Source organism: Elephas maximus, chromosome 1 (genome assembly GCF_024166365.1).
Source record: "Elephas maximus indicus isolate mEleMax1 chromosome 1, mEleMax1 primary haplotype, whole genome shotgun sequence".
In the NCBI taxonomy this organism is placed as follows: Eukaryota; Metazoa; Chordata; class Mammalia; order Proboscidea; family Elephantidae; genus Elephas; species Elephas maximus.
In genome coordinates this window covers 58,571,728-58,583,530 of record NC_064819.1, presented here as the reverse complement: position 1 = coordinate 58,583,530, position 11,803 = coordinate 58,571,728, and the positions used below count along the sequence as shown (strand labels likewise).

The window sequence follows — 11,803 nt, the reverse complement described above, 5'->3', positions numbered from 1 at the left end:
TAACCAGAGGGTCAGCAGTTCAAATCCACCAGGTGCTCCTTGGAAACTCTATCAGGCAGTTCTACTCTGTCCTATAGGGTTGCTATGAGTCGGAATCGACTTGATGGCACTGGGTTTGGTTTGGTTTTTATACCTGTGGTTACAACTCCATTTGGGAATGGGTTTTGTTATGTTAATGAGGCAGGATTAGTGTAGGATGAGCCTTAAATCAATCTCTTTTGAGATAAAAAGAGCAGATTGAGCCAGCAAGGAAGCAAGCAAGTAGAGATCGGGGAAGATAGATGCCAAGCCACATGAAGATCACCAAGGAGCTAAGAAACAGAAGATGAAAAGAGACAAAGACTTCCCCCCAGAGCCAATGGACAGAGAAAGCCTTCGCCTAGAGCTGGCGCTCTAAACTTGGACTTCTAACCTCCTGAACTATATGAGAAAACAAAGTTCTGTTTGTTAATACTTGTGGTACTTCCGTTACAGCAGCACTAGATGACTAAGACAAGCTCTTCCACGTATATTAACTTAATTCTCAGAATGCCAACTAAATATCATACTTGACGTTCTGAGGATTAAGTTGGCATTATTTATCTTAAAAAAAAAGTTGCCGCTAAGTCAGTTCCAACTCGTGTTGACTCCGTGTGTGTCACTGTAGAGCTGTGCTCCAGAGGGTTTCCAACGGCTAATTTTTTGGAAATAGGTCTCCAGGGCTTTCTTCTGAGGCAGTTCTCTGGGTGGACTTCAACCTCCAACCTTTTTGTTAGCAGCCGAGTACATTAATCATTTGCATCCCCCAGGGACTCCTTGGCATTATTTAGTTTTAGGTTAAATTTATGGCACAGTGGAGCTGTATTTCTGCAGCACATCTCCATTTACTAGATGTTTAGGGATTTTTTTTTCTTTCTTTCTTTCTTTTTTCCAGTTACCTTTGAGTAGATCCAGACTCATGGCAACCCTTGCATAATCCCTGTTTACAACACTTTACACCCACTTACAGGGTTTAAACCATCATTTTACAATAGGAAATAAAGAACTTTTAATTGTTGAATACCTGTTTTTCTGGCATATTGCTACTTGTGTCTTTGATTAAGTAATGTGATGCTTGGTCCTTAAGAGTCCACCAACAAGTAGAGTGGGAAAATATAATCCCATTTGTGACAGCCTGTTATGCGATTTCAACTGCAGGAATGGATTGTGGAGAAAACATGAGCACGAACTTCATTTATATATGAGACTTGGACATTTATTTTAGTTTTTCTTTAAATCGATCATTCCCATGAGTCAGAGGACATTTTCCTTAAAGGCAAACATTTTCCCCACGACGTCTTACACAAGGAGAGATGAAATTATGGTACTTTTGAACAGGCACATTTCAGGACATTAAATTTAGTGTGTGTGTTTCTTGCTGGTCTTTTCAGTATGTCTCTTTCAGCCCAGTTCTTCTCAAGCTTGTCTGCACATTAGAATTGCAGTGGAGAGGAAGTTTAGAAACAAAAGGGCCAGGCCTTACTCCGGATCAATGAATCAGACTCTTGGGTGGGACCTGGGTATGAGTGTTTTTCCTGCCCCCACCCCAGACGATTTGAATGTTTAAGCAACTGGTTAAAGTCCCTGGGTGCTACAAACACCCAGCTGCTAACCAAAAGGTTGGTGGTTCAAGTGCACCCAGAGGTTCCTTGGAAGAAAGGCCTGGCAATCTACTTCTGAAAAATCAGCCATTGAAAACCCTATGGGGCACAGTTCTACACTGACAAACATGGAGTGGCCGTGAGTCAGAATCGACTCAATGGCAACTGTGGGGAGAAAGAAAAAAAAGAACTGATTTAGTTGGTTAGCTTGTTTATAATCTCAGGGAAAGATGGAGACCATACAAAGTTAAATACTTCCAACCTGTAACCCGCACAAACTCTAGGCCTTAAGACAGTTGTAACCAATCAGCAAATTCAGGCCTTATAATGCTTGAAGATTTAAGATCCTTAAAAGGAAGTTTGTTAGAAACAGTGCTGAGAAAGCCACTTCTGCGAGCTTAGATAAGATTTTCCTGGCCTTAAAGCATCAACGTACAGAAAGTAGCCCCACCTTCTAAAATCCCCCACTTCAGGCTGATAGCTGGCAATTTCTCCTCTGTGGCCTTCAGGGTGGTAGTGAGTCACACCGGAGACCTCGGGCGGGGAGCCAGGGACTCTCAGAGCTCGGCCTCAAGCCCAGCCCTATCAGGGAACCACTTCAAGCAACTGGTGTTCAGGGAAATGCTCTGGTTTGTTTGATGGTGGGAAAGGGCAACAAGTTGCTTGCTCTGTATACATTCTTTATCTTTAAAAGCACCATGTCCCCTTCTATTTTCTCAGTCACAGAAGGTGGGAACTTCTCAACAGTCAATTTGGGTGGCTTACCACGCTGTTAAAGGTTGGAATTCTTTCTTCAAATTTCTTGGAATTCTTTCTCCAAAAGCCCAGGGAGAAATGAAGTTGCTCTGCTTAAAACAGAGGTGGGACTTAGAGCCCTGTCTCCATCTTAAACCTCTCGCCTCTGGTCCCTAGGGCTTCTGGAAAGTTCCATTTAAAGGAGTAAAGACAGGCTCTCAGAGACCTAAAGTCTCAACCCACATTACTGCTCTGTATTCTAAAATTGCTTGGTGAGGTCCAAAAAGCAAGGTGTTAAATAATGGAGTCAGTTTTAAAAACTTTAACAAATGTTTTATTTGGGAGGAAACCAAACTGTGGCAGCATGGAAGTCTGTCACTCAAGACAAGAATACCAAGGATTTGATTTAGGAAAGACAGTAGTTTCCTTATATAGAAGCTATGAGGAAGTTCAAAAAAAAGACACAAACCCACTGCTGTCGAGTCCCCCACTGGGTTTGCAAGGAGCACCTGGTGGATTCTAACTGCTGACCTCTTGGTTAGCAGCCGTAGCACTTAACCACTACGCCACCAGGGTTTCCATGAGGAAGTTAGTTGGGTTAAAAAAAGGAAGGTGTTCTGGAAAAGTTATCATTTAAGCAAAGGCAGGTCCTTTCGAAGTGGAGGCAAAATTGATTGGGCCACATGTCCTTTCTTTGTTGGTAACAGGTTCAAGGATTCTTGGCTCTACTATGAAGTCTCAGGAGAATGTGGGTTTGGAAAATACCAGTTAAGTAAGTTTTATAGGTGGTAGCACCTGGGGCTGGTTGAACTGGTTATGGTTGTTTCTGGTTAACAAAGGTGAGGGCCAGGTCAGCAAGGGTTAGAACCCAGGCCTGTCTCCCGACTCCACCTGGTGTTCCTGCCTGTAAGTTTTGTTTTCACAAGGAAATAAACTCCAGCAAACTTTGTTAGTAAGTGAGGCCACTGGCCAGGGAAATAATCACAAGCTGGGGCCAGTGAGCTGTGCTCAGAGAATAGAACAGACCTTGGAGAGCGGTCTCAGGACTGCTAACTGGGTTGGCATTGCTTCTCAGGGGTCCTGGGGCACACAGCCTGCCAGGTGAGCTGGGGCCCTGGACACTAGAGGCTGTCTCTTCAGGGCCTCAGACCTGGCAGCCTCCCCAGGAAATATAGGTCTGCCTCTACTACTCTTCCCTGGCCTCTAATCTCATACGAGGAAGGTTGCTTGTGGAGTCTGTAGAGTAGAAACCACAAAATTCCATTGAAACACCCCCGTGTTATCACACGATGGGTTATCTCTTGTGTCCATGATAGCATACTGTCTTAGTCAGGGCTCTCTAAAGAAACAAAACCAGTAAGGTATATATGTACGTATATAGAGAAAAATTTATCTTAAGGAATTGGCTCACTTATGGGGGAGGAGGGCTGGCAAGTACAAAATCTATAGTTCAGACAACAGGCTGGAGATTCCTGTAGTTTTGTGTTCCTGGGTGGTGCAATTGGTTTGCACTCAACGACTCGATGGCAGTGAGTTGAGTACTAACCCAAAGGCTGGCAGTTCAAACCCACCCAGTGGCACAAACCCACTCAGGCCTGCCAATCTGTTTCCATAAAGATCACAGCCAAGAAAACCCTATGGAGAAGTCTACTTTGTAACACGTGGGGTTGTCATGAATCCGAATTGACTTGAAGGCAATAGGTTTGGTTTTTTGGTTTTGTGTCCCAAAATCCATAGGTCAGGTTAAAGGAAGGATGAAGAGTGGAGGAGTTCTGGCAAAAATGTCTGTGTATAGTCCAGAAACAGAACACACCCTAGGGAAACTCTTTGCTTGTAAGGCCTACAACTGATTGGATGAAGCTCACCCACATTATAGAGGGTAATTTCTTTACATAAGGCTGACTGATTTAATCCCATAAATACTTCATAACAGAATCTGGGCTAATGTTTCACCAAACAACAGAACACCATAGTGTAGCCAAGTTGACGCATAAAACTAACCATCACACACCCCCTGGAAAGCCCAGATGATCCCTCAGCCCAGCCCAGATTCATGGAATAGAGGTAGGCTCAAGTCCTGCCTCTGAGCAGCCCTCCACAGCAAATAGCATGTGTATTTTGGTCCAGTTCTACAGCAGATACCTTGCAGGCAGAGGCTGAATTCTGTCCATCTTTGTACCCCTACAGACAAAGGTACAGAAGCACAGAGAAAACATTGCATTCAGTTGTCATATCTCCTTGGTCTCCTCTGGTCTGTGACAGTTTCTCAGTCTTTCCTTGTTTTTCATGACTGTGACAGTCTTGAGTGCTGGTCAGATATTTTGTAGAATGTCCCCCAATTTGGGTTTGTCCAATATTTTCTCTCATGTTTAGACTGGGGTCACGTCAGTAGATTCATTATTTTTCAACAGAAAGACTCATGTATTTATTATTGAATCAAACTGTCAGAGTGGAAGCATAAAAACAAAGTGGAAAATATGAATTTTTCGAATAAAAGATGTCCGGTTATTCAGATAGTGGAGAATCGATCAGCTTGATATGGTAAGATGCTGGTGAACTTGGTAGGGCATCAACACATTTGCCATCACATGTACAACTCCTTATAGACCCAACTTGGTTCTTGTCCAATGTCTCCTCTTGGAGCTGCACCTGATTTTATTGCTAGTTTTCATTCAAATCCACTGGGGAGTAGGGGGATTCTGATTTTGTCTATTGGCCAAGAATCTCTTGATCCTGAAAGTCTTGTGAGAAGATATGGTACGAATGGAAGTTGACCACACACACCCTGATGGTGGAGAATGAGGGCACCTCAGTATATCTGGGCTAGTAAATCTGGGGTGTTGGAGTAATCTGGATTTTTAACACGTACCCCAAGTGTTTCTGATGCAAATGGTCTACAGCCCTCATTTTGAGAAATACCTCCAGACACCAAAAAAACTGCGGGTGGATTAAGGGATTAAATATTTTTTTAAATACTCAAAATTGTTTTTTTTAAAGCAGGGATGAGAATAATGCATTAAACAAATCTGTGGAGAATGATAGCTTTCTCAGATATGAAACATGAGGAGAAATCACAAATAAAAAGATTGACATGTTTGACCACGTAAAGTATATTACTTTATAATAAAAAATAAAACTAGATGCTTCAGATATGAATAGCAAAGGGTTAGTATCTATAAAGAAGTCTTCCAATGTACTGTATTTTTAAGAAAATAATGCATGCCTTCTACATTTGTTTACCAACTGTACCCTCCCTCCCTTGCGAGGTATTTTTGTAAGCGCCGCTATGCCAATTTTTTTTATAAGCGACGCTATGCCAAACTGGCATAGTGGCACTTACGAAAATATCTCATGGGGGAAGGGCGCAGTTGGCAAACAGACATAGAAGGTGTGCATTCTTTGTGTAAAAATATGGTATTGGGAAAACATGAAGGACCCACTAGATAAATAAGGAAAGATACGAAGAAACAATTCTCAAAAAGAGAAAATACAAATAACAAACAGATATTTGGGGCAATGTCCACTCTCATCAGTTACTAGTTTAAAAAGAACCTTCTGTACCTTCTGGTGGTACAGTGGTTAAGTGGCCAGCTGCTAACCAAAAGTCACTCAAGCTTACCTGCCACTCCGCAGGAGAAAGACCTGGTGATCTGCTTCCATAAAGGTTACCAGATCAAAACCAAACCCATTGCCATCAAGTTGATTCCGACTCATAGTGACACTACAGGACAAAGTAGAACTTCCCCACAGGGTCACCAAGGCTGTAAATCTTTACAGAAGCAGGCTGCCACATCTTTCTCCCCTGGAGCCGCTGGTGGGTTCGAACTGCCGCCCTTACGATCAGCAGCCAAGAGCTTTAACCACTGTGCCACAGCCTTGGAAACCCTATGGGGCACTTCTACTTTGTCCTATAAAATCACTGTGAGTCAGAATCAACTCTATGGCAGCAGGTTTGGTTTTATACCCTCTAAATTAACAAAGGTTTTTTTTAAAGACAGGGCTTTGTGCTGGTGGATTTGCGACGCAGCTTTGTCAAATTGTACCATTCTTTCACAAAGCAAGATTATATTACATATTGGAAGATTGGAATATATATTGGTTTAGATAAAATGTTCCTATTCCATGATCTATTTATACAGTTCTTGGAAATTTATCCTTACGATTTATTTTCAATTCAAAAGAAGAGAAAGTTCTATGAAGGAAATATTTCAAAATAGCAAAAAATGGGAAAAGAAATACATATCCAACAATAACAACATGATAAATAAACTATGGAATATTATCTCCATGTGTACAGCTACTTGATAATTACAAAGACTACAGGCCATCATGAGAAAACATATATAACGTTACATGGAGACAATATAAATTATATTAAAAGGTGTTATGGTTACATTTGCATAAAAATGTTTATGTATGACAAAAACAAAAAGAAAATTTACTGAAATAAAGTGTTTAAAGTGCAAAATATTTTACTTCCTCTTATCTATTCCTCATTTATTCAAATTATTTTGGTGGCTATCATCTAAAAACAAATAAAGACTCTTGAAAATCAAGAGGAGTCCCTGGATGGCGCCAACAGTTGCCATGCTCAGCTCCTAGCCAAAAAGCTGGAGGTTCGAGTTCACCCAGAGGTGCCTCTGAAGAAAAGCCTGGTGATCTACTTCTGAAAAATCGGCCATCAAAAACCCTACGGAGCACAGTTCTACTCTGACACACATGGGGTCGTCATGAATGTTTTAAAAACCAAGAGATCTTTCCATCAGGCTGTACTCCTGCTCCCTTTGGAGAATTTATTGGTTTGTGTACTGACATAAGTCAAATACTGGGAAGAGCTGAGTTTGTGTAGATTTTATTCATTGCCTATAGCCCATGTACTTAAAAAAAAAATCCCTTCGCTTCTTCTTGGAAACAGGGATGGAACTGGGGAAACAGGGGGTGTGTCTGAATCATCTTGGGAGAACTACCCTTTGACATAAGGAATCACTAAGATAGCTAGCTTTTTTAAAACTCCAAATGAATTCCATAAGCTGTCCTTCCTTTTCTCTTCTCCTCCACCATCTGCCTGCCCTGTGTCCCCATAATTTCTTAGTTTCCTCCCGGCCCCACCCCGTTACAACCAGGCCTCGCTTTGGAGAATTAAACAAGAGGGGACAGCTTTCTGAGTTGGCCTGCAGCTAGGAGGCTATCTTCCTCCCCTGCCATAGCCACAGCTACCCTGCTAAGCCCAAAACACAGCCTCTTCCTGCCTCAGTCCACAGCAGCAGGAGGACTTATTACAGAAAAGTCACAGTGTGGACATCTGGTCACAGTGGCCATCAAGCCTACATAGATTGAAGGCTTTATGTGAGTGAGCCTAGATATAAGGGGCCCTAGTGGTACAATGGTTAAGCGCTCAGCTGCTAAGTGAAAGGTCGGCAGTTCCAACCCACCCGCTGCTCTGCAGGAGAAAGATGTGGCAGTCAGCTTCTGTAACGATTTGTTGTTGCTGTTAGGTGTCATTGAGTCGATTCCAACTCATAGCGACCCTATGTACAACAGAACTGAACACTGCACCATCCTGTGCCATTCCCATAATCCTTGCTACGACTGAACCCATTTTTGCAGCCACTGTGTCAGCCCATCTCACTGAAGGTCTTCCTCTCCTTTACTGACCCTCTACCCTACCAAGCATGGTATCCTTCTCCAGGGACTGATGCTGCCTGATAACATGTCCAAGGTATGTGAGACGTAGTCTCGCCATCCTTGCCTCTAAGGAGCATTCTGGTTGTACTTCTTCCAGCCTTGGAAACCCTAGGGGGCAATTCTACTCTGTCCTGTAGGGTTACTATGAGTCAGAATCGGCTTGACGTCAATGAAGTAAACTTTTACATGTTGAACCCCATTGTGGCCGAGTCGATTCCAACTCATAATGACCCTATAGGACAGGGTAGAACTGCCCCCGAGGGTTCTCATGGAGGGCCTGGTGGATTTGAACCGCCAACCTTTTGTTTAGCAGCCAAGCTCTTAACCAATGCGCCACCAAGGTTGAACAAGCACTAGTAACGCTATTAACTTGTAAGCAGGGGAGGCATCTAAGTGAGGCAGTGTGGAGCATTTTCCTTAATGATTGCTGTTGTTGTTTGCTGTTGTTGAACTAGCTCTGGCTCATGGCTTACATATAACGGAACAGAACACTGGCTGGTCCTGCACCAATCCTCATGATCGTTGGCGGGTCTGAGTCCATTATGGTGGCTATTGTATCAATCCATCTCTTTAAGGGTTTCCCTCGTGTTCACTGAGCCTCCACTTTACCAACCGTGATGTCCTTTTCTGTTGATTAGTCTTTACTTATGACATTGTCAGGAAATATTTCCCTCATCAGCCCATGAATCTCCATTTATGCATTGGAAATTGTTATTCTAAGAAGTGTTGGTAGACTTCCCCAGGGAGTCCAGGGCACAGAAAGACAGTAGGCCTCTGCCTGAGGATACTCCTTGCCTGTGGCCCCTCCATCTTGGTCACCTCTCTACTTACCAAGAACAGCTTCCTTCCACCTCCCAGGTTTAGAACAGTGGTGGAAGACATGGTGCCAATAAGGTCTTTTTGTGGTCGTCTTCCTTGTAGACAGTTGTCCCCATTCCTCTCTGCTATCATTAACATCTCCCTCTGATCTCAGCCACCTCTGACAAACGTGTGCTGTTTGACAGAGAATGTATACACAGAGCAGTGTAAATCTAACACTGCTGCTGAGGAGACCACTCCAAGCCCAAGCCTTATCATGGCAGTCTATGCGGAGAAACAGCTCACTGGCCCTTCCTTCCCAGAGGATTGTGGGTGGTGTGGGCAGAGCCAGTAAAAGACCACCGGCCATTTATTTGGAAGAAATCTCAAGTTTTATATTGATTTAAAGTGATTCGTTCATTTTGTAATACAAAAACAGACAAAATCTGTATTCCAATATTGCCACCACCACTTAATAGCAATTCGACCTTGAGAAACCCGTTACCTATTACCACTAGGAGCTCCAGTTTCCTCATGTGTCCAATGATGGATTACAACAGCAAAGGTTTTATTTTTCAAAACATGCTACTCTCTTCTTTCTCTCTCTGTCTCATAAATCTTTCTATTTTATTTTGAAAGCTGCCAAATTTGAGATTGCTAACTTCAATAGTATTGTTTGATGATAACTCAGTTTTAAAAATGGAAAATTGGGCATCCTGAGGAAAGCAATTTAAAGTCCATTATATTGATCTAAACTGCTCAGACTAAACCAGTTTGCTTTAGGATGGGACTGCAGGTACATTTGTTTTGCTTTGTTCTGTTCTGCTTTATCAAGAATCTGTGTTCCAATATGTCACCTCTAGATGGCAGTAAGGCACCATGGAGATTTCTGGTTTAAGCAGTAAGCAGGAGCCCTGGTGGCTCAGCGGCTAACCAGAAGGTCAGCAGTTCAAATCCACCAGCTGCTCCTTAGAAACCCTATGGGGTCATTCTACTTTGTCCTATGGGGTTGCTATGAGTCGAAGACAACCAGGTTTTTTTTTTTTTTTTTTTTTTGGTTAAGCAGCAAGCTGCCTACAGTCCCAAGTCTCGAGGCTAAAGAGAACCTTAAGAAAAATTTAATGTGGCCACAGGCCTGCCCTGGCTCTGCGAGCACATCAGCTCACACTGTTGTCTGCCCCCGTGATCCAGTGCATTGGTGGAAGGGAAGGAGCCCCAGCTTCGCGAATCGTTATCTGAAGGACATAGTGAAGTAAGGGGAGTTAACTGTTAGGGGGATTTGTCCAAACCTGTTGTCTTAGTTTCCTAGTGCTGCTATACCACAAATGCCATGAGTCAGTGACTTTAAAGAACAAAAATTTATTTTCTCACAGTTCTGGAGGCTAAAAGTCCAAATCAGGGTCTCAGCCGAGTCGATTCCTTCCTTTTTGGTAGCTCTGGGCATTCCTTGGTTCCTTGGCTCATAGATGATCCTACATGACACATCTGCCCTGTGTGTGCGTGTCTATGTCTAACCTCTTTTTAATAAAAACTCAAAACTAATTAGGTTTAGGACACACCTACGTTGGTGTGGCCTCATTAACATAACAAAGAAAACCCTATTTCCAAACAGTATGCCATCCAGAAGTATAGGTGTTAGGATCCAAATACATACATGGGGGAAGAGGGGAGGCACAATTTAATCCATAACAACTGTCCTTGATATTTCATATTTCTTCCTGAAGCAGGTGAAACCTAAGGGCATTTGAGGGACAGTTCATTTCATTCTCCTGGATGCGCGTATCAGTTTCTGCATGTGTAAAATGGGACTATTTGTTCTGACTTCCTTTTGGAAACCCTGGTGGTGTAGTGATTAAGAGCTCTCTGGCTGCTAACCAAAAGGTCAGCGGTTTCAATCCACCAGGCGCTCCTTGGAAACCACATGGGGCAGTTCTACTCTGTCCTATAGGGTTGCTACGAGTTGGAATCGAATCAATGGCAAAGGGTTTGGTTTTTTGTTTCGTTCCAGCTTCCTAGGGCTGTTATGAGGATTAAATTAATTAATGCATATAAAGAGAGAGTTACCTGACACATAGGTAAAACCAAACTCATTGCCATTGAGTTGTTTCTGAGTAGGACTGTGCTCCAGAGGGTTTTCAATGGATATAGTCTTATGCGAGCAGATCTCCAGGTCTTTCTTCTGCAGCATCTTTTGGTTAGTACTCAAGTGTAAACCATTTGTATCAGCTGGGAACCTTATTCCTGTGTAGATGTTTGCTACTACTATTCTTACTATTTCCTGATGGCCTTCGTTTTCTGTCTGAAGGAGCAGAGAGAAGAATCCAAGCATAGCCACTTAGGGGAGGAATGAAAAGGGATTTGGGAAAATGGGCGCCAGGCTGGCCTCAGACCACCCACGTGCCCATGAGGCAGGGAGTCTGCAGGGCCAAGAGGACATGTCCATCTAAAGGCCATGCCCTTCTCGACCACACTCTGTGTGTCCAGGAAGCCAGAGTTCCCCAAATGGCACCAGCCCACTCCTGGGATCCACACAACCCTCCTTCTCAGACCCACCTCCTTAAGCAGATCACATTAAGCAGGGTCATGGGGCAGCAATTCCCAGGGGGCAGGACAGGGCTTAGGTGTTTGGCCTGGGGTGTCCACATGCAGCCCCTCCTGATGGGATGGATCTGGAGATGGGAAGAGAAAGGGAACAGGCCATGACTGCTCTTTCTGCGTGGTCATATTTGGGGGCCGAACCATAAGGAACAAGAATTCTAAACTTGAACCTGGTGTTTCCAGTCATGAAGGTAAGTTTGTCATGGTAGAGGATAGAATATTGATTATTTAGAGTTTGTTAACTTGACGTTTGGTGTGGGCTTCTATTTGTATTCTTTCACCAGGCCCCATGAGCATTAGACCAGGCCTGAGAGGGATATGAGTAAAAGTGTAAGAGGGAGGGGGAGAGCTTGCACTTGGGAGGAGAA

General features: G+C 43.3%; 1 pseudogene; it reads right to left on the bottom strand.

The window, feature by feature from the left end:
• Window positions 1–4,954: 4,954 nt before the first annotated feature.
• Window positions 4,955–5,212, bottom strand: LOC126059901 (60S ribosomal protein L39-like; annotated as a pseudogene).
• Window positions 5,213–11,803: the final 6,591 nt, after the last annotated feature.